The sequence below is a fragment of the Kogia breviceps genome, chromosome 18 (genome assembly GCF_026419965.1).
Source record: "Kogia breviceps isolate mKogBre1 chromosome 18, mKogBre1 haplotype 1, whole genome shotgun sequence".
Lineage (NCBI taxonomy): Eukaryota > Metazoa > Chordata > Mammalia > Artiodactyla > Physeteridae > Kogia > Kogia breviceps.
The window spans coordinates 46,837,860-46,861,357 of record NC_081327.1 but is presented as its reverse complement, the minus strand read 5'-3'; the positions used below and the strand labels follow the sequence as shown (position 1 = coordinate 46,861,357).

Genomic DNA, 23,498 nt, shown 5'->3' with positions numbered 1-23,498 from the left:
ATTCAAAAAGATACATGCACCCCTATGTTCATAGCAGCACTATTCACAATAGCTAAGACATTGAAACAACCTAAATGTCCATCAACAGACGAATGGATAAAGAAGAATGTGGTACACATTTACAATGGAATACTACTCAGCCATAAAAAAGAATGAAATAATGCCTTTTGCAGCAACATGGATACAACTAGAGATTATCATACTAAGTGAAGTAAGTCAGAAAGAGAAAGACATACAATATCACTTATATGTGGAATCTAAAATACACAAATGAACCTATCGATGAAACAGAAACAGATTCACGGACATAGACAACAGACTTGTGGTTGCCAAGGGGGAAGAGGTTGGGGGAGGGATGGAGTGGGAGGTTAAACAACAAGGTCCTACTGTATAACACAGAGAGCTATATTCAATATCTTATGATAAACCATAATGGAAAAGAATATTTTAAAAAGAATATATATATATGTATAACTGAATCACTTTGCCGTACAGCAGGAAATAACACTATATTATAAATCAACTATACTTCAATTAAAAAATTTAATTAAATTAAAAATTTTGGGTGGTGAGCACACTATAGTGTATACAGAAGTAGAAATATAATGTACACATGAAACATAATGTTATAATGTATAATTTATACATATAAATTTATATAATGTTACTACAATAAAATTTTTAATTAAAATTAATTAATTAATAATAAATAAAGTAAGTTGGTGGTTGAGCTGAAGGACAAAGTGAGATCTCCTAAATTATAGTTGAATCAGCTACAAACTAAAACTAACTGCAATTGTAATCCAGCTCTGACCCAGATTGAAGTAAGTGGGATCTAAAAGAATAGACCTGGTATCGGCTGCCTGGTTGAAGGAAGTTCCTGCACTCTCTGAGAATAAAGAAAAGAAGAAAATCATAATATTTCACTTTTGACTGTTCTTTAATGACTGGTATACAAAAAAAGTTTATAAGACATGTAAAGAAGCAGGTGAATTGACCCATAATCAAGAGGAGGAAATTCAATAAAGAAAGGTTTACTGAAACTTCCCTGGTGGCACAGTGGTTAAGACTCCGCACTCCCAATGCAGGAGACCCAGGTTCAATCCCTGGTCAGGGAACTAGATCCCACATGCATGCCGCAACTAAGAGTTCGTATGCCACAACTAAGGAGCCCACATGCCACAACTAAGGAGACCACCTGATGCAACTAAGACCTGGCACGACCAAATAAAAATTTTTTTTTTTAAGACTTACTAATGGGGCTTCCCTGGTGGCACAGTGGTTGAGAATCCGCCTGCCGATGCAGGGGACACGGGTTCGTGCTCTGGTCCGGGAAGATCCCACATGCTGCGGAGCAGCTGGGCCCGTGACCCGTGGCCGCTGAGCCTGTGCGTCCGGAGCCTGTGCTCCGCAGCAGGAGAGGCCACAACAGTGAGAGGCCCGCGTACAACAAAAAAAAAAAAAAAAAAAAAAAAAAAAAGACTTACTAAAGACTCTGAAATCTACAGACAAAGACTTTAAAACAAGTGTTACAAATATGTTAAATAATTGAAAGAAAAAGACAAATTGAATGAGTTTAGAGATGGTGGATTTTATGAGGGATCTGTAAGCTTAAAATAAATAAAATTCAAATTACCGAGCAGAAAAAAAACAATTTTTTTAATAATTGAATACTGCTGGAGGCTGCAGCCCCTCTCTGCCTGGGCCTCTCCACACTGCTGCACGTGCTTTTGCACAGTATGGTTGCTGTATTCCAAGAGTAAGTGCCCCAAGAAACAGGCAGTAAAAGCTTCCAGTTTCTATTGTCAACAAGCACAGAACCCAGATTCAAGGATGGAGACACAGACCTCACTTCTCAGTGGAAGGAATATCACAGAATTTGGGGGCCATTATTGAACCCACCACAACAAGAGAATGGATAAACAAACCACAGTCTATTGATGCGAAGTATTTCTACTCAGCAATTTAAAAAGGACGGACTATTAATTCACACAACGTGGATGTATTTCAAAAACATTATGTTTAGTGAAAGAATCCAGACTCATAAGGAATAAATACCAAATCATTCCATTTACATAAAGTTCAAAAATAATCAAAACTGACTTATAATGAGATATAGCAAAAGAGTCCTTGCCTCTTGGGGAGCAATGGACTGAAATGGGGCACTCAGCAACTTTGAAGGTGATGAAATATTCTATATCTTTATTCCCACATTGGCTTCGTAGGTTTATAGGGGTGTCAAGCTCAAGCTTAAGTGTACACACTTAAGACCTTTGCATTTTACTGTATATAAATTAGACTGAAATAGAGCTGTTCAAAACACAAATAAAAAATTATTGAATGGACATATATACACTACCAAACGTAAAATAGCTAGCTAGTGGGAAGCAGCCGCATAGCACAGGGAGATCAGCTCGGTGCTTTGTGACCACCTAGAAGGATGGGATAGGGAGGGTGGGAGGGAGGGAGATGCAAGAGGGAAGAGATATGGGAACCTATGTATATGTATAACTGATTCACTCTGTTATAAAGCAGAAACTAACACACCATTGTAAAGCAGTTATACTCCAATAAAGATGTTAAAAAAAAAATTTCATGGCAAAAATTATTGAAACACAAGCACTTATGTGGTTCTGGATTGGATAGTGATTTCTACGAACCAGCTCTAAAAAATATAACTGGGACACCTGGAAATAGTTTATTATGTTTCAGATATTAGGTGAGATAAAATTTACTCATCTGTAGGGAGCAAGATAGTCCACTGAAAAAAGCATATCATAAAACAATGTGTACAGTATGATCACTATGGTTAAAAATATAATATTATAGTGAAAATGCTCTCTATCATACTGTCATGGTGGATACAGCATTATACAGTTGTCCAAACACATAGAATGTACAACACCCAGAACGAACTCTAATGTAAACCATGGAATTTGGTTGATAATGATGTGTCAATATAGGTTCGTCAGTTGTAACATATGTACACACTCTGATGGCGGATCTTGATAGTGAGGTAGGCTACGCCTGTGTTGGGAGAGGGGGTGTATGGGAAATCTCTATATCTTAATTTTCTGTGAACCTAAAACTGCTCAAAAATGTCTTAAAAATATAGATAGACACATAATATTACTCATATATATTCTTAGGGAAAATGTAGGTGGAGTGTTACTAGACTGTTACTGTGGTAATCTCTGTGCCGTGGGAATGTATGTTTTTATTTTATATTTTTGTTTGCATGGCATTTCTTATAGAAGTACTGCTTCTGTAATAATAAAGGTTTACATAATTAACTTGCATTTTGTTTGTGAAAACAGTGTTGAAAATTCTTTTCTAAAAATCTGTTTCCAAAATATGCCATTTTTACCTAGTATGATTTCAATTAGACTGTAGTATGTGCAGTATTTAGTATAAGATTGAATAAAGCCTAACAGGTAACCTTTATGAAACCCTTAATATATGCCAATCACCGTGTTTTGCTCTTGCATTTAAACCTTGCAACCGCCGTGTGAGAAAGGTGCTGTTACTTTTCCCTTTTGCAGATGAGGAGCCGGAAGCCCGACACAGTCACCAAACTAAGAAAAGTCAGAGTCCCCGCTTGTCATCACTCCTATGCAATCACTCACAGTTTCCATGCTACACGTGCATAATCTCCTTCATTCTCAAAGCACTATTTGGAGATTGCAATGGCTCATCTGGTGATACCAAGGATCCTAAGGAGTGGAATAACTTGCCCGAGGTCACAAGCCAGCCACTGGCATAGCCAGTGATATAAAAGCAGGTATGTCTGCTATTGACCAGCAACTGCTACACTGAATCCCTGGCTTTATCAGCAGGACACAGTGTTTTCATGGGAAGCCCTAGCAGAGACTATAGAGCCATGCTTCCACTGCACAACTTGTAAAATGCCCAGATAAGAGAAGAGATACTTATGAATGGCTGCTGGAAGGAAATGCGTCCATCCACTTTTTTATAATCTAGAGCTAAAGCCCGATTATCAGAACCTTGTAGGTTCAGAACATATTATCCTGGCCTGCTGCAAAATTGCTTTCCCTGAGTTCAACGTTCTGTCCTCAGCACCTGCTGAGGGATGAGTCAAGAAAACATCCCACAACTCCCACAAATGTGTTTGCAAGAGAGAAGGCATAAGTGAATATTTTTACCTTGTTTCTCTTACTCTCCTGTTGATAAGGCAGAGCTCCCAATGAGAACTATCCTTTACAATTGGGTACTGGGTGAAACTTTACATTCCTTGAGAATTTTCCTTAGCATTTATTTTATTTTTTATTTTAAAAACACTCAAATAGTGCTTACCTTGTGCCAGCCACTGCTCTAAATGCTTTACTAATACTGGCATATTTGATTTAATCCTCATAACATGCCTATATAACGAAGTTGCTTCTATCATTCTTATTAAGCTTGTGAAGAAACGGAGGCACAGGGTGATTACTTAATTTGCCTAAGGTCATACGATTAATAAGCACCTTTTTTTCCTTACTTACAATTTGAAAACAAATGTGTCATCCTTCTCACTGGGCTTGTTAGGAGGTTTGGAAGAGAATTTTTACCGAACCCTAGAATTTTTGTAGGATTCTTTACCTGTAAACATGCATTTTGTTTTCCTTTGAAGTTCTAATACTGCATTGTATGTTGCATTTTCTTTGTTCCTGGATGGATAGATACAGGAATAAAAATAAGGATGGAGCCAAAGACTGAGATCTAGATAAAACTACAGTTATGTGTGCAATTCCTATATGCTAAGACAAGTACTTTGTAACATTAAGTCAAGGGGCAAGAATCATTTCTGTATTTGATTAAAGGTTTAGTATAAATTCAAGTTAAATCAAATTCTGAAACAAAGATATAAAGGTAATTCAAATAAGAGAGTAAATATGTTTAGGCAAAAGGGAGGAGAACGGTAATTTTTAATATAAATTTTAACAAATAATGGTAATTTTTTAATGCACAAATTCAACGGGTTCAGAAGAAAAGGTAAAAGTATATATAGGAGTTTGTCATACTGCCCAGCGCTTATCGCTCTTTAAAGCAATTTTTCTTGTACAGGGTCCAGAAAAGCAATAAATTTAACAAGGCACAGGAAAGCAATCAGGAGCCCAGGTGTAAAGACCACATACTAGAACACAGTGACACTAAGAAATACCTGTTCTTGTCTTTTGTTGCAAATAAGATCCTTCAGCAGCAACAGATTCTCATTTGTAACCATTCACAGCCAATTCCAATTTAGTGCAGATGTGAGCTTAGCTCTGCAGCTGAACCAAAGCTCCTTCACATGGGGAAGTATTTTTCAATTTTGTCTCTCTGATATTCCTTTGTCAGAAGAGGGACGAGAGGAACTGTTCCCCTGGGCCGTAGAAGGCATCTGTGAAAAGAAACCCCCGTTTATTTGGATGCTACTTCTTTATCAAGTTACTTATTCACTGATCATCCCTCTAGGAAACATGCTAAAGATATTTCCAATATTATTACATCAGCATAGGAGTTGAGAAACCAGTTGAACAGTTCTCTGACCAAAAGTATTACATTTTCCAGGCAACAATCTCACCTGTGTATGGAGTGGTGAGAGTCTGCTTCCAGGGATACCTGAGTGTTTTAGCCTGCTCGGGCTGCATTAACAAATACCACAGGCTTCGTGACTCCAACCAACAGAGAAGTTTTTCTCACAATTCTGGAGGCTGGAAGGCTGAGATCAAGGTGTCAGCAGGGTTGATTTCTTCTGAGGCCCCTCTCCTTGGCTTGTAAATGACCACCTTCTCCCTGTGTCCTCACATGGTCTTCCCTCTATACGTGCCTGTGTCCTTATTTCTGCTTCTTAGATTGGGTTAGGACCCACCCTAATGACCTCATTTTACCTTAACTGCCTCTTTTAAAACCCCATCTCCAAATACAGTCACATTCTGAGGTACGGTTAAGACTTCAACATGTGAATTTTAGGAGATCTAATTCAGCTCATAAGACAATGTGGACGCACGCGCTTCCTCACCTCTCTACCATGTTCTAAGCAGACTGGGTACTTTGCAGCCGAGACATCGATCACAGCAGCCCCATTTCTCAGAAGCCACATGAGTAACTTAAAAAGCTGACGATTTTCTGCCAGAAGACTTAAGATTTTGACTATAAAATAAAGATCTCAGTTTTTTAAACTCATATGTGACATAAATATGAACTGAGAAAATATCCCAAATTAGAAAATCAGAATAATAGTAATAAAAGTGACATTTTAATTTCTGAGGCCCCGGCGAGGCATTAAGAGAGCACTCAAAGGAAAACAGACCAGGAGGTGAGAGGTGAAAAAAGGGAGCCACTACTCCTTCAGAAGACTTAAATTGTGTTCTCTCTGTTTTAACACAAAGCTTCCCATTACAACACCCTCGTCAAATCAAAGAATCCAAATAAAATTGGAAAGGGCAGATAACACCTGAATAAATGCAGCCTTCCTAACAGCCAAAGAAGATGCTGGCGATGGTGTCGCTGTTGTCTGTAAATAAAGCAACAGGACGGTGAGCCACAGCTACTGCAGCCCGCGCGCCTAGAGCCCGTGCTCCGCAACAAGAGAAGCCACCGCAATGAGAAGCCCTCGCACCGCAACGAAGAGTAGCCCCCGCTCGCCGCAGCTAGAGAAAGCCCGCGCGCAGCAACGAAGACCCAACGTAGCCAAAAAAAAATTTTTTAATTAAAAATTTTTTAAAAAAGGAGGCTCACCAGCCTCCCTATCGTCACTGCGTACTCTGAATATTCCAGGTCTCCTCACTGTTTGCACAGTTTGAGCCAAAACACCTCAGCCTCCTGAAAGATGAGCCACTATTGTATTTCACCAAAGCCAGATCTTTCTAAGGATATCCATAGCATGTTGGAGCTGAAGAGGATATTATACTCATCAAATCCAGTATCCTCCAGGTGGCCCATAGGATGCTAACAGCTTTCTCAGAAGAGGGTTTGTAGTCAAAAAGTTTGCGGAATGCAAACTTTATATTGTCTGTGGTTTGTTGTTCTTTTGACACCACATACTTCTCAGAGCTTCGTGGTTGCTAAAATGTATACTTTTATAAATTTTAAAATATTAATAGAATATATATTTAATGTAATATATAATAAATATTATATATAAACTTTAATATTATCATAATATAAAATTTTATATGCATCATATAACATATGTAATATCTAATGTTATGATATATTACATATATTAGGTATTATATATATAAACTTTAATATTATAGTTTGAATACCCCATGGAGTATTCAGTTTTTTTAACAACTTTCCTGACCCCAGAAGCACTGTTACAAAGACGGTTCTTAGAGCACTTTGTGAAATGCAGATGTAGTCCAATTGCCTCATTTAACAGATTAAGAAACAGAGACACAAGATTGATGCTACTTTCCCAGGGGCAGTGCCAAGATCGGGATATAAATATCCTAATTCTCAGTGTCCTTTCTTCTCTGCCACTGAACTTCTTCCTAATGAATACTGATCTCTGGACTTGGACAGAAGGCCTGTGCAGATATCCATTCAGGAAATCTGAATCTTCAGGTTGGAATGTAACGTCTGACATAAATGATGTATTTAATCCTCATAAAATATATACCAAATACTACGTAAAATTTTGGATTTGGCCTATAATTGGGGTATTCAAATAAAGAAAAGAAGTCTGTCTTATCATGCAATTCTATTTGGTCACTTGTTAGCTATAGATTGGTCCAGACCACACAGAAGGAACGTGGCAGTGTATGAGCAACAGTCTAGAATAAATTTTTGATTTGTTCATTTGGAAAAAAAAAAAAGAGAAAAGAAGAATAATAAATTGAACATGTTTAAATTCCCACATTGACAAAATTCTTCCACAAATTAAAAGAGTCTGGTTAGTACAGATTATCATGAAGAGTAGTTCACAAAAGTGTGAGCGAGAACATGGACAAAGAAAACCTATAGAAAACACCAAATTCTCAGCCAGAATATCTGTCTCCTTGTTCTCTGACTACTTATGAAAAATGCAATTTCAACTTCATTTTTTTCTTGCCCTAAGAATAGGATTGCCAGATAAATACAGGATGCCCCATTAAGTCTGAACCTTAGATTAACAACAAATAGATTTTTAATATAAGTAGCTCTCAAATATTGCATAAGATCTACTTACACTGTATTTTTATTTTCTAAATCTGGCAATTTTGCCTATGAAGTATACTCACACTTATTGAAAAGGCCTTCAGGAAAGCAATAGATTAAAATTTCAATAGAAAGTAAAAGTTGACAGTAAGGAAAAGCAAGAAAAGGCTGATTATCATTCAATAACTGAAGTTTGATTCTGAGATTTAAACTCAAGTATCAAAGATGAGAGATTAAGGAATACATTTATGCATTAAATTACATTTTCTACATTCCTGATTTGAGCCTCAGTGAAAACTACAAAAAGCCAACCTGTGTTGTTGTTTTTTTTAATGTAATATAATTTACTTCAAAATGGTTTTTTTTAATAGATATTTATTGGAGTATAATTGCTTCACAATGCTGTGTTAGTTTCTGCTGTATAACAAAGTGAATCAGTTATACATACACATATATCCCCATATCTCCTCCCTCTTGAGCCTCCTCCACCCTCCCTATCCCACCCCTCTAGGTCATCGCAAAGCACGGAGCTGATCTCCCTGTGCTTTGCTGCTGCTTCCCACTAGCTAACTATTTTACATTTGGCAGTGTATGTATGTTGATGCTACTCTCACTTCACCCCAGCTTCCCCTTACCCCTGCTCTTCCATGTCCTCAAGTCCATTCTCTATGTCTATGTCTTTATTCCTGCTCTGCCACTAGGTTCATCAGTACCATTTTTTTTTAAAGATTCCATATATATGTGTTAGCATATGGTGTTTTTCTCTTTCTGACTTACCTCTGCATGACAGACTCTAGGTCCATCCACCTCACCACAAATAACCCAATCTCATTTTTTTTATGGCTGAGTAATATTCCATTGTATATATATATGGGCCACATCTTCTCTATCCATTCATCTGTGGATGGATATTTAGGTTGCTTCCATGTCCTGGCTATTGTAAATAGTGCTGCAATGAACACTGTGGTACATGTCTCTTTTTTTTTTCTTTTTTCTTTTTGATCTTTTTTTGAACTTTTGAATTTTATTTTATTTATTTTTTTATATAGCAGGTTCTTATTAGTCATCCATTTTATACACAGCAGTGTATACATGTCGATCCCAATCCCCCAATTCATCACACCCCCACCCCCACCCCCTGCCGCTTTCCCCCCTTGGTGTCCATACATTTGTTCTCTAAATCTGTGTCTCAATTGCTGCCCTGCAAACCGGTTCATCTGTACCATTTTTCTAGGTTCCACATATATGCATGAATATACGATATTTGTTTTTCTCTTTCTGACTTACTTCACTCTGTATGACAGTCTCTGGGTGCATCCACATCTCTACAAATGACCCAATTCCGTCCCTTTTTATGGCTGAGTAATATTCCATTGTATATATGTACCACCTCTTCTTTATCCATTCATCTGTTGATGGGCATTTAGGTTGCTTCCATGACCTGGCTATTGTAAATAGTGCTGCAATGAACATTGGGGTGCATGTGTCTTTTTGAATTTTGGTTTTCTCTGGGTATATGCCCAGTAGTGGGATTACTGGATCATATGGTAATTCTATTTTTAGTTTTTTAAGGAACCTCCATACTGTTCTCCATAGTGGTTGTATCAATTTACATTCCCACCAACAGTGCAGGAGGGTTCCTTTTTCACCACACCCTTTCTAGCATTTATTCTTTCTAGATTTTTTGATAATGACCATTCTGACTGGCGTGAGGTGCTAACCTCATTGTAGTTTTGATTTGCATTTCTCTAATAATTAGTGGTGTTGAGCATCTTTTCATGTGCCTCTTGGCCATCTGTATGTCTTCTTTGGAGAAATGTCTATTTAGGTCTTCTGCCCATTTTTTAATTGAATTGTTTGTTTTTTTGATATTGAACTCCATGAGCTGTTTGTTATTTTGGAGATTAACCCTTTGTCCATTGTTTCATTTGCAAATATTTTCTTCCATTCTGAGGGTTGTCTTTTCGTCGTGTTTATGATTTCCTTTGCTGTGCAAAAGCTTTTAACTTTCATTAGGTCCCATTTATTTATTTTTGTTTTTATTTGCATTACTCTAGGCGGTAGGTCAAAAAAGATCTTGCTGTGGTTTACATCAAAGAGTGTTTTTCCTATGTTTTCCTCTAAGAGCTTGTTTTTCGTTTATTTTTTTAAGTATTTCTTTTTTAAAATTTTTTACTTATTTTATTTTTGGCTGTGCTGGGTCTTCATTGTTGTGCGCGGGCTTTTCTCTCGTTGTGGTGAGCAGAGGCTACTCTTTGTTGTGGTGCATGGGCTCTAGAGCACAGGCTCAGTAGTTGTGGCGCACGGGCTTAGTTGCTCCGCAGCATGTGGAATCTTCCCAGACCAGGGCTTGAACCCATGTCCCCCGCATTGGCAGGTGGATTCTTAACCACTGCACCACCAGGGAAACCCCCTCTAAGAGTTTTATAGTGTCTGGTCTTACATTTAGGTCTTTAATCCATTTGGAGTTTATTTTTGTGTATGGTGTTAGGGAGTGTTCTAATTTCATTCTTTTATATGTAGCTGTCCAGTTTTCCCAACACCATTTATTGAAGAGACTATCCTTCCTCCATTGAGTATTCTTGGCTCCCTTGTCAATTATGAATTGACTGTGTACATGTGGGTTTATTTCTGAGCTGTCAATTCTGTTCCATTAGTCTATACCTGAGGCACAGGCAGGCATCGCTCCTGCTGGATTCTGTAACAAATGGTGCTGGTGGCAGGACCACGGCCAAAACGAGATATAATATCCACAGGGGAAGGGGCTGTTTCTAGGTCTAGCTGGGACCACAGTTGGCAATTCAGCAGCCTGGCCATGGATCTGCCTTCTCAAAACAGCCCTCACTGGTCTTGGGGTCCAACAGGATTTAACAATCTCCTACAAGGATCCCAAATCTCCCACTAAGGCGCTTTTGTCCAAGATGGCTGCCAAATTATGATTGCTGAGTAGGGATACAAACAGGGGACTCCTATTCTGCCATCTTGCTGACATCATTCTTTGTGAAAATATTGTTTGTCAAAACTTGATTTCACCTTTTAGAATTAGTTTGTATGTGTGTGTGCCTTTCTGCCTGATTTAACATCTAACCAGATTTTACCCAAAGAAATCCCTCCAGGGCATGTTTATAAGAGATTCTAATCAAAATTAAAATCAAAACTAAAATAGGCATTCTTCACTATGAAGAACATGTTTCTTAACTTTTCTAAGACTTCTAAAACAACTAAAACTTGTATATACCAGAAAACAGAAACCTCTGCAGACTAGCATCATCTAAAGCAAATCTTTAAAGACGAGGGTAGGGCAGCAAATGGGTAATGAACCATGCAGAGCTTGCTTTGAGAGGCACCCAGTTTGAAAAGAGCATTGTCAAGATGACAGAAGCATTTGTCTCAGTAAATATTTTTCTTCATTCCTAAAGCATTCAACCATGAGAAGGTGAGCACAGACAGCAGTCTAGAAGTCTCTAATGAATACTTGTAACACACAAGCTGAAAAATTCTTGATCTGTCTGCCCTTTGTGAAAAATAGCAGGAACTGGAGATGGGGGTTAAAAATGAGGGAGGCTTCCACTTCCCATGATGGGCCAGCCTGCGGCAAAATGAACCTCTCACCAAGAAAATCTTTAAAAGATGAATAAAATACAGAAAACTTCAGGTTGAAGATATCAGAGAGCTACCAAGGCAGCCAAGACTCAAGGAACACATTACTGGAGGTAAATGAAGCCCAGAGAAGTGAACTTAACATTCTGGGCCCCTTTTCCTTCAGGCATTTGATAATTCATGTGATACATGGTCAGAAGGATTTTTTTAATCCAAAATAAGGAGGGCATATACCCCCAATTTATGCAGCGAGGCCAACCTAACTTTCATATTAAAATCTGGAAAGGACATTGTAAGAAAAGTGAATTACAGACTAATAACCATCATGAGCATAGTTGCAAAATTGATTTCAATATAAGCCATCGATATATTTAAAAGGTAATAAATACATCACAATCCATTGAATTTAATCCAGGAATGCATCACAAGCCATGAATGCAACGTTGTTCCCACAGTTGAAAGAATGAAAGAAAGAGAGAGAGAGAGAGAGGAAGGAAGGGAGGAAGGGAGGGAAGGAGAAAGAAAGAAAGAAAGAAGGAAAGGAGGGAGGGAGGGAGGAAGAAAAGCCAAACAATTCACCACAATGGAAGAAGAAAAGAAAAAAAAAAAAAAAAGATCTTCTCGATAGATGCCAGAAAAAGCACTTGAAAAAATTCATTATAGAAACTTAGCAAACTAGAAATAAAAGAATCTAACATTAGCTTGATATTGAGGCTCATCTACAAAATACCTACAGCAAACATCATACTTAATGGTAAAATATTGAAACCTCACCTCCTAAGATCAGGAACATGACAAAACACCCTCTATCACCTCTTCTATTCCACATTGTAATAGTTTAGGTCCTTGGCTACGCATGTAGGTAAGTAAAAGAACTACCAAAGCATAAAGAATGGAAAAGTAAATATCCCTGTGACTGGTCACAGACCACACAGTTGTTCATCTGGCATATCCAAAAATATTCCACAGAAAAGCTATTAAAATGAATAAGTGAACCTAGCAAAATTGCTCATTAAAGTCAGAATGAAAAAGTTTCATTATTATCTACCGGGAAGAAGTAGAAAATGAGTTTTTTAAGTGATAGTTATAAAAGCATAAAGAATACTTAAGGATAACCCTAACAGAATACATACAATACTTCTTCACAGAAAACTATAGACATTATTGAGAGAAAATATAAAAGAGCTAAACAAACAGGACAGATGTCTATGAATTTCAAGACAATATATTATAGAGATAATAATTCCTTCTAAACTGATATATTCATTCAATACGATCCAAAGGAAAATCCCAGTTGTATTTTTATATTGTGGAAATTGAAAAGTTGATATTAAAATATGTATGTGAATTAAAAGCCCACAGATACATAAGATAATTTTGAAAACAAAGTTGAAGGGTTCACATTACTAGTTATTAAGACTCATTATAAAACTATATTAATTACGACAATGTGGCATGGCACAAAGATGGAAAAATATTCCAGTTAAACAGAATACTGGTTGAGCAGTAGTTAAGAATCTGCGTGCCAATGCAGGGGACACGGGTTCAAGGGCTGGTCCGGGAAGACCCCACACGCCGCGGAGCAATGAAGCCCGGTGCCACAACTACTGAGCCTGCACTCTAGAGCCTGTGAGCCACAACTACTGAGCCCACGTGCCACAACTACTGAAGCCCAGGCGCCTAGAGCCCGTGCTCCACAATGAGAAGCCCGCGCACGGCAGTGAAGCGTACGTAGCCCCCGCTCGCCGCAACTAGAGAAAGCCCACATGCAGCAACGAAGACCCAACGCACCCAAAAATTAATTAAGTAAATGCAATGGCAAGTCACCAGAGGCTCTTAGTGGAAAATGCTATGAACAAATTTATATTATAAATTTATAATTTATAACAAGAGTGACAACTGGGAGGAGCAGGGAGGAAGCAGTAACCCAAAGTTTTAGGTGTCTCCAATCAAGATGATAGCTGTGGAGCTAGAATAAAATGGGATGTTGTCAAACTGGTGTGGTGCCATGGATGCCAGCAGGAGAGATTGCTTTAAGTCAGGAATTTGCTTTAAGTGCCAGATGTTCCCTGAAGATGGAGGGAGGTGTAGATGAAAGAAGTATCATTGCATTTAATGGCATGGAAGTCCCCGCTAACAGCAGAGAAGGAGAAACTTTGCGGCGACTCACAGAAGACATGGTCTCAGGAAACCAACCTGACAATACCTGGGAAATCAATACTGTAGATAACTTGGCTTTCAGAAGAGATGGCGATGGTTTTTAAATCAAAGGTATATTGATCTCACATGGAGATTGGGGGAAATGGCTGACATATCAAACGCTGTTCCCTTCTCATGCCATCTTACAAACAACCCTCAGTCCAATTCCACCCTTATTCTCAGCAAAATGCCCTTGAGCAATAGGAAGTAGGTTAACCTTCCCTAGGCAACTCATTCAACTGTTTAACCCTAGCTTTCCAGGCTAATGCCCTTAAATCCTAGGTAAATCCTCCAGACGGCAGGCTATTTGGGGACCATAATCTCTTCTCACCACAGGATCAAACTAACTATCTCTTCAAATACAGCCAGGTTTTGTTTTGCCTTTTTGGTACATTGAATGTAAAAGTTGACATCAGAGTCTGAAAGGGTAATTGTTCGTGATTATATTTCTTTAACACTAATTTTAAAAGCCTACATAAACCATAATTTGCTGTGTCTGCATCTTGTATGGCTTATAATCCATTAATTGCTATGTTGCTCAAATGTTCTTGTGAATTTCCTGGGTCTGCCTACTTACCTCATTTGAAAGTTACTCTCAGGTACACTTTTTTATAACCTTCAGTCATCTTCTTGAGTTTTGATGTTATTAAATAATAGTTTTTCAGAAAATGAAAGAAGAAAATCAATAAGCAATGGTAGAGGTGCTCTGAGATCACTGATCACTATACTTTCCCATTTTACTTTCCTTGCCCATATTTTATGCTGTACTTGTTACTTCCCAATTGTGCCATGTTAGGAAGCTGAACATAAATTAATTTGCTTCCCCGTTAGACGCCTCAATCATTGGAAGACATTTTCCATACCTACAATACCTAAACTGTTTTAATTAAATGAGAATAACATGCATGTCCTTCTTCTATCTTCTTCATTCCTGTGCCTGGCACATATTAGGTACTTAATGAATATGTGCTGTGTGAGTAAATGAGTGAATGAAAGCATTTCACAGACTTTTGGCAGAATGTGCAATGGTCTAACCATGCTGACATTAAACGGGAAAGGAAATTACTCTGTGCATTTAGAGGTGTGGGATTCGCTTAAATCAGTGCTCTCCTAGAGAAACTTCTAAGATGATGAAAATGTTCTACGTGGTGTTGTTCACTTTGGTGTCCATTAGCCACGTTCAGCTACTGAGCACTTGAGATGTGACTAGTACACCTGAGGAACTGAACTCTTAATCTGATTTAATTTTCACTAATTTAAATTAAAGAGCCACATGCGTCTAACCGTAGAGGACAGTGCAGCTTTAAATGAATCATACATGCCCAGTCCCGTCCTTTTGAAAACTAGAAGCGTTTTCCTGATAGGCCCATACAATGTTAGAAACAAACTAATTCAAACGCCAGTGTGAGGTGTTTATACCAGTTTGAAACATCAGCATCAAAGACCGAGGCAAGGCTGTAGTGGAGTTGGCTGGAGAAGTACCGCTGTTGACGGCGCTGCCCCCGGCACACACACACACACCTCCACCTCAGGCATCTGTACCTCTCCCTCAGGATTTACCACGATAGCAAGATCCGGTTTCTGCAAGCCCTGGGGCTGAGTCTCGAACTCCGTATATCCATTTCCCAGTGTGCCTGGCACAGAGTAGCCACTGAAGTGAATGCATATACAGAAACGCATATATGTTGATTCTTTCAATTAGGTACAAGTAGATCTATGTAGCACAACAGCCATATACTACACATACATAGACATAACCATGATTAGGGTTACCACATATCCCAGTTTAACCTGAGCAACACTAAAACTTACTATCCCAATGTCCCCATTGTGTTCTCATCCTCTTAGATTCTCAAAAGTGCCACCGTTTGAACTCTATCAAATCTCTACTCTTTATCAACTCTCCAGAGCTGTATTTATGTGGATTGCTACATTTTGGAATAGCCAATTTATTATTATTATTATTATTAAACTCTCCTTCTTGGTCTGATCATTGTAAATGTACATTAGAGGTATTTCTTGATTAATTACAGTATGTTCTTATTAAGTAAAAGAAAATAATATTGAAATAGAGCCACTTGGTTTCCATAAAAATTAGACACTTAAGTGATCATTAAAAAGGAATTATGTATAAAATTAAGACTGAACGGTGAAATTAAACCCCTGCTGCCACCCCACGTGTTGCAAAGAACACTAGAACGAGTGAGAAACCACTTCAAAACCAGGAACAGTGTGCTTACACTTGAGGACACCCATAAATCTGCCCATGTCGAAGTTACCTGGCAAATCAGACTGGAATTAGAATTCCTGTGTTGAACATTATTCAAGCTAATTTGAAATGCAATTGCATAATCACATCAATGTAGTCAAAGAAATGTGGTTTTTACCGAAAAGGTATAATCATTTTCTAATTACCAATTAAGAACTCTCCACAGTTTATTAGAATTGGAGAATTACAGTATGTGAATTAACCCAATTGCCCTCTGGAAGTCCTCAGGTGACAGAAATATAAATAATTCACTGTGAAACTCTGGCTGTAATTGGTATCCTGAAACCAAAATTCATGCCCCCATGCTTTTTACCTTCTCATCTTCAATACCAGTTTATTTAATCCAAGTTCCAAGGGAGAATAATATTGATCCCAGTGGCTCTGAAGTTTGTTTGTTGTAACTGCCAGTGAAGGATCAACTGTTGCAAACACCAGTTATTCAAAAATGGTCCATTTCCACAGTGAAATTTAAAGTACAGCTAAGAGGGACTTCCCTGGTGGTCCAGTGGTTAACACTCCGTGCTTCAACTGCAGGGGACACTGGTTCAATCCCTGGTCGGGGAACTAAGATCCCACATGCCACGCAGTGTGGCCAAAAGCTAAAAAAAAAAATTATATATATATATATATATATATATATATATATATATATATATATATATATATATATATATATAAAGTACAGCTAAGAATTCCTGAGTAACCGGTTAAAAGAATTGCCTAGTTGTCTATAATGCATGGCCACTGGATGAGCAGTCAAAACACCTGCATTCTAGCCCAGCTCTCATTCTTATTACTGAGCCTCCCTCTTAAACTGAACCCCAGGTTCCTCCTGTACAGAATCAGCATTAATTACCCCAGAACTACATATCAGACAAGGTTAGAAGGGCTCAAACAAAAGAAATAAACTATGTGGAAGTTCTCTATAAAATTAGTCACTATGCACATGCAATCAAATATTTTAAGGTATGCTTTAAGTAGAATTATAATGATAGAAGTCCTTTCTCTAAGAATCAAAATGCTCAATGAAGCTGATAAATATCCCTTGCTAGCCTGAAGGGTCTCTCTTTCCTCAGCCCTGGAAAGCTCTGTGAGAGACCCATCTCTGCCTTCAGAGTTTCCAGTCCAGCCTCCCGCCTCTACTAGTTTCAAAATCTGCCCCCAAAAATCTTACTGGAAAGACAAATTTTGTGTTTTCTCCCAGATGGGTCTTTATTCCCTATGCACCTCAAGGCTGCAGGATGTTTTGTTCTACCCCTCAAAACATTTTGACCAAGACCCCTAGCTGCCATTATATACAAGGATCAGTGCAAATTTTCCATGGAAAAAATCCCTGTCATTGTTATTGTTATATCAGCCCTGCATGAGCAGGAAAATCTTTGTTGTTTATTCTCTCCCCCAAGATAGGATTTCTGTCTGTGTAAGCTCCCAGTTCACACTCAGAATCAGGAAATGCCGCTCCCCAAAATTAAAAAAAAAAAAAAAAAGCTGGCGATTACTACCTCACCTCTGATACTTTCTCTCCTCCCTGGAATTTTGGTTCATCTAATCCCTTTGCCTCCACAGCTCTCTGATATTTTCAAAATTTTTTTTTAATTTTATTAGGCATTTTTTTTGCAATGGGCACACTTGCCTGCTGTGTCTATTACATCATTCCTGGGAGTAGAAGTCATAACAACATCTTTTTAATTCTGAACTAATATATTTTGCACATATCCTTTAAGTAAGTTTTAAAATTAAAACTTGAGGTCCAATTTTCTAATGAATGGTATATTTAACCTTGAATTCTAATTGATTTTTTTTTTGAGAAAATGTTATCATTTCAGCAGATTCTCTAGCACAGGTACAAGGAAACTGGCACCAGAAGTATTTAGCTTTGTTCTTACACCTCACAGAATGGCCACTCATGGGATCACCTACGAGCTTCTTTTTGACCTTGCTTTAGAAAAGATATTAATCACAGGATTATCTTAAGATTATATGACACCTTTCCCATAGAAGTGAAAATAAAATTGAACATATGGTTTATGCATTATTAAGTATTGTGTAGTATATCCCTCCATGCATCTAATAAAGAAATATATATACAGAGAGGTAAAGTAAATTGCCTAAGAGTACAGAATTACCAGGTGGAAAAGTTTCAAAATAAATTAACCTGAATTTCAAGGATTGTCCTTCTTAGAGTACTGACTCCTACCTCTATTTGATGCAATAAATGCCTCCCCCCAAAATTAATAATTCAATCCTTCTAGTGTGAATAAGTAGCGGCTTTTCATCAGTCCTGTCAAATTATTAATTTTAAAACTGAAAGTATGGTTTGCTGAACCAAGATGGCTGAGTAGAAGGACGTGCTTTCACTCCCTCTTGCGAGAATACCAGAATCACTACTAGCTGCTGAACAATCATCGACAGGAAGACACTGGAACTCACCAAATAAAATACCCCATATCCAAAGACGAAAGAGAAGCCACAGTGAGACAGTAGGAGGGGCACAATCACAGCAAAATCAAATCCCATAACAGCTGGGTGGGTGACTCACAAACTGGAGAACACTTATACCGCAGAAGTCCACCCACTGGAGTGAAGGTTCTGAGCCCCACATCAGGCTTCCCAACCTGGGTGTCCAGCAATGGGAGGAGGAATTCCCAGAGAATCAGACTTTGAAGGCTAGTGGGATTTGACAGCAGGACTTTGACAGGACTGGGGGAAACAGAGACTCCATTCTCAGAGGGCACACACAAAGTAGTATGTGCACTGGGACCCAGGGGAAGGAGCAGTGAACCCAGGGAAGACTGAACCAGACGTACCTGCTAGTGTTGGCAGGTCTCCTGTGGAGGCGAGGGTGGCTCTGGCTCACCATGGGGACGGGGACACTGAAAGCAGAACTTCTGGGAAATACTCCTTGGAGTGAGCCTTCCCAGAGTCTGCCATTAGCCCCACCAAAGAGCCCAGGTAGGCTTCAGTGTTGGGTTGCCTCAGGCCCAACAACCAACAGGGAGGGAATACAGCCCCACCCATCAGCAGTCAAGCAGATTAAAGTTTTACTGAGCTCTGCCCACCAAAGCAACACCCAGCTCTACCCACCACCAGGCCCTCCCGGCAGGAAACCTGCACAAGCCTCTTAGATAGCCTCATCCACCAGAGGGCAGACAGAAGAAGCAAGAAGAACTACAATCCTGAAGCCTGTAGAACAAAAACCACATTCACAGAAAGATAGACAAGATGAAAAGGCAGAGGGCCAGGGCTTCCTTGGTGGTGCAGTGGTTGAGAAACCGCCTGCCGATGCAGGGGACACAGGTTCTTGCCCCGGTCCGGGAAGATCCCACATGCCGCGGAGCAGCCGGGCCCATGAGCCATGGCCGCTGAGCCTGCGCGTTCAGAGCCTGTGCTCCGCAGTGGGAGAGGCCAAACAGTGAGAGGCCCGTGTACCACAAAAAAAAAAAAAGAAAAGGCAGAGGGCTATGTACCAGATGAAGGAACAAGATAAAACCCCAGAAAAACAACTAAATGAAGTGGAGATAGGCAACCTTCCAGAAAAAGAACTCGGAATAATGAGAGTGAAGATGATCCAGGACCTCAGAAAAAGAATGGAGGCAAAGATCGAGAAGATGAAAGAAATGTTTAACAAAGACCTAGAAGAATTAAAGAACAAACAAACAGAGATGAACAATACAATAGCTGAAATGAAAACTACACTAGAAGGAGTCAATAGCAGAATAACGGAGGCAGAAGAACGGATAAGTAACCTGAAAGACAGAATGGTGGAATTCACTCCTGCGGAACAGAATAAAGAAAAAAGAATGAAAAGAAATGAAGACAGCCTAAGAGACCTCAGGGACAACACTAAACGCAACAACATTCGCATTATAGGGGTCCCAGAAGGAGAAGAGAGAGAGAAAGGACCTGAGAAAATATTTGAAGAGATCATAGTCCAAAACTTCCCTAACATGGAAAAGGAAATAGCCACCCAAGTCCAGGAAGCACAGCGAGTCCCATACAGGATAAACCCAAGGAGAAACATGCCGAAACACATAGTAATAAAATTGGCAAACATTAAAGACAAAGAAAAATTATTGAAAGCAGCAAGGGAAAAATGACAAATAACATACAAGGGAACTCCCATAAGGTTAACAGCTGACTTCTCAGCAGAAACTTTACAAGCCAGAACAGAGTGGCATGATATACTTAAAGTGATGAAAGGGAAGAACCTACAACCAAGATTAGTCTACCCGGCAAGGATCTCATTCAGATTCGATGGAGAAATCAAAAACTTTAGAGACAAGCAAAAGCTAAGAGAATTCAGCAACACCAAACCAGCTCTACAACAAATGCTAAAGGAACTTCTCTAAGTGGGAAACACAAGAGAAGAAAAGGAACTACAAAAACAAACCCAAAACAATTAAGAAAATGGTCATAGGAACATACATATCGATAATTACCTTCAACGTGAAAGGATTAAATGCTCCAACCAAAAAACACAGGCTTGCTGAATGGATACAAAAACAAAACCCATATATATGCTATCTACAAGAGACCCACTTCTGACCTAGGGACACATACAGACTGAAAGTGAGGGGATGGAAAAAGATATTCCATGCAAATGGAAATCAAAAGAAAGCTGGAGTAGCAATACTCATATCAGACAAAATAGACTTTAAAATAAAGAATGTTACAAGAGACAAGGAAGGATACTACATAATGATCAAGGGATCAATCCAAGAAGAAGATATAAGAATTATAAATATATATGCACCCAACATAGGAGCACCTCAATACACAAGGCAACTGCTAACAGCTGTAAAAGAGGAAATTGACAGTAACACAATAATAGTGGGGGACTTTAGCATCTCACTTACACCAATGGACAGATCATCCAAAATGAAAATAAATAATGAAACAGAAGCTTTAAATGACACAATAGACCAGATAGATTTAATTGATATTTATAGGACATTCCATCTAAAAACAGCAGATTACACTTTCTTCTCAAGTGTGCATGGAACATTCTCCGGGATAGATCACATCTTGGGTCACAAATCAAGCCTCAGTAAATTTAAGAAAATTGAAATCATAACAAGCAAGTTTTCTGACCACAACGCTATGAGATTAGAAATGAATTATAGGGGGAAAAACGTAAAAAACACAAACACATGGAGGCTAAACACTATGTTACTAAATAACCAAGAGTTCACTGAAGAAATCAAAGAGGAAATCAAGAAATGCTTAGAGACAAATGACGATGAAAACATGACAATCCAAAACTTATGGGATGCAGCAAAAGCAGTTCTAAGAGGGAAGTTTATAGCTATATAAGCCTACCTCAAGAAACAAGAAAAATCTCAAATAAATAATCTAACCTTACACCTACAGGAAGTAGAGAAAGAAGAACAAACAAAACCCAAAGTTAGCCAAAGGAAAGAAATCATTAAGATCAGAGCAGAAAAAAATGAAATAGAAACAAAGAAAACAACAGCAAAGATCAATAAAACTAAAAAAAGCTGGTTCTTTGAGAAGATAAACAAAATTGATAAACCATTATCCCAGACTCATCAAGAAAAAGAGAGAGAGGACTCAAATCGATAAAATTAGAAATGAAAAAGGAGAAGTTACAACAGACACCACAGAAAGACAAAGAATCCTAAGAGACTTCTACAAGCAACTCTATGCCAATAAAATGGACAAACTGGAAGAAATGGACAAATTCTTAGAAACGCACCACCTTCCAAGGCTGAACCAGGAAGAAATAGAAAATATGAACAGACCAATCACAAGTCACGAAATTGAAACTGTGATTAAAAATCTTCCAACAAACAAAAGTCCAGGACCAGATGGCTTCACAGGCGAATTCTATCAAACATTTAACACCCATCCTTCTCAAACTCTTCCAAAAACTTAGAGGAAGGAACACTCCCAAACTCATTCTATGAGGCCACCATCACCCTGATAACAAAACCAGACAAAGATACTACAAAAAAGAAAATTACAGACCAATATCACTGATGAATATAGATGCAAAAATCCTCAACAAAATACTAGCAAACAGAATCCAACAACACTTTAAAAGAATCATACACCATGATCAACTGGGATATATCCCAGGGATGCAAGGATTCTTCAATATACGCAAAGCAATGAATGTGATACACCATATTAACAAATTGAAGAAGAAAAACCATATGATCATCTCAATAGATGCAGAAAAAGCTTTTGACAAAATTCAACACCTATTTATGATTAAAAACTCTCCAGAAATTGGGATAGAGGGAAACTACCTCAACATAATAAGGCCATATACGACAAAAGCACAGCAAACATCATTCTCAATGGTGAAAAACTTAAAGCATTTCCTCTAAGATCAGGAACTAGCCAAGGATGTCCACTCTCACTACTATTATTCAACATAGCTTTGGAAGTCCTAGCCTCGGCAATCAGAGAAGAAAAAGAAATAAAAGGAATCCAAATCGGAAAAGAAGTAAAACTGTCACTGTTTGCAGATGACATGATACTCTACATAGAGAATCCTAAAGATGCCACCAGAAAACTACTAGAGCTAATCAATGAATTTGGTAAAGTTGCAGGATATAAAATTAATGCACAGAAATCTCTTGCATTCCTATACACTAATGATGAAATATCTGAAAGAGAAATTAAGGAAACACTCCCATTTACCACTGCAACAAAAAGAATAAAATATCTAGGAATAAACCTACCTAGGAGACAAAAGACCTGTATGCAGAAAACTATAAGACACTGACGAAAGAAATTAAAGATGATACCAACAGATGGAGAGATATACCATGTTCTTGGATTGGAAGAATCAATACTGTGAAAATGACTATACTATCCAAAGCAATCTACAGATTCAGTGCAATCCCTATCAAATTACCAATGGCATTTTTTACGGAACTAGAACAAAAAATCTTAAGGAGGACTTCCCTGGTGGCGCAGTGGTTGAGAGTCCGCCTGCTGATGCAGGGGACACGGGTTCATGCCCCAGTCTGCGAGGATCCCACATGCCATGGAGCAGCTGGGCCCGTGAGCCATGGTCACTGAGCCTGTGTGTCTGGAGCCTGTGCTACGCAATGGGAGAGGCCACAACAGTGAGAGGCCTGCATACAAAAAAAAAAAAAAAAAAAGAAAAGAAAAAATTTGTATGGAGACACAAAAGACCCCGAATAGCCAAAGCAGTCTTGAGGGAAAAAAATGGAGCTGGAGGAATCAGGTTCCCCGACTTCAGACTATACTACAAAGCTACAGTAATCAAGACAATACGGTACTGGCACAAAAACAGAAACGTAGATCAATG

General features: G+C 38.5%; 1 long non-coding RNA gene across 2 annotated transcripts in view; it reads right to left on the bottom strand.

Annotated features, from left to right (window-relative positions):
* Positions 1 to 23,498, bottom strand: part of LOC136793106 (uncharacterized) — a 112,378-nt gene that overhangs the window by 11,489 nt on the left and 77,391 nt on the right. For both annotated transcript variants that reach the window (XR_010837926.1, XR_010837925.1), the window contains exons 2-3: positions 5,162 to 5,380; positions 4,600 to 4,667 (exon numbers count right to left, since the gene is read on the bottom strand). This is a non-coding gene — a long non-coding RNA (uncharacterized lncRNA). The remainder of the gene's footprint in view (positions 1 to 4,599; positions 4,668 to 5,161; positions 5,381 to 23,498) is intronic.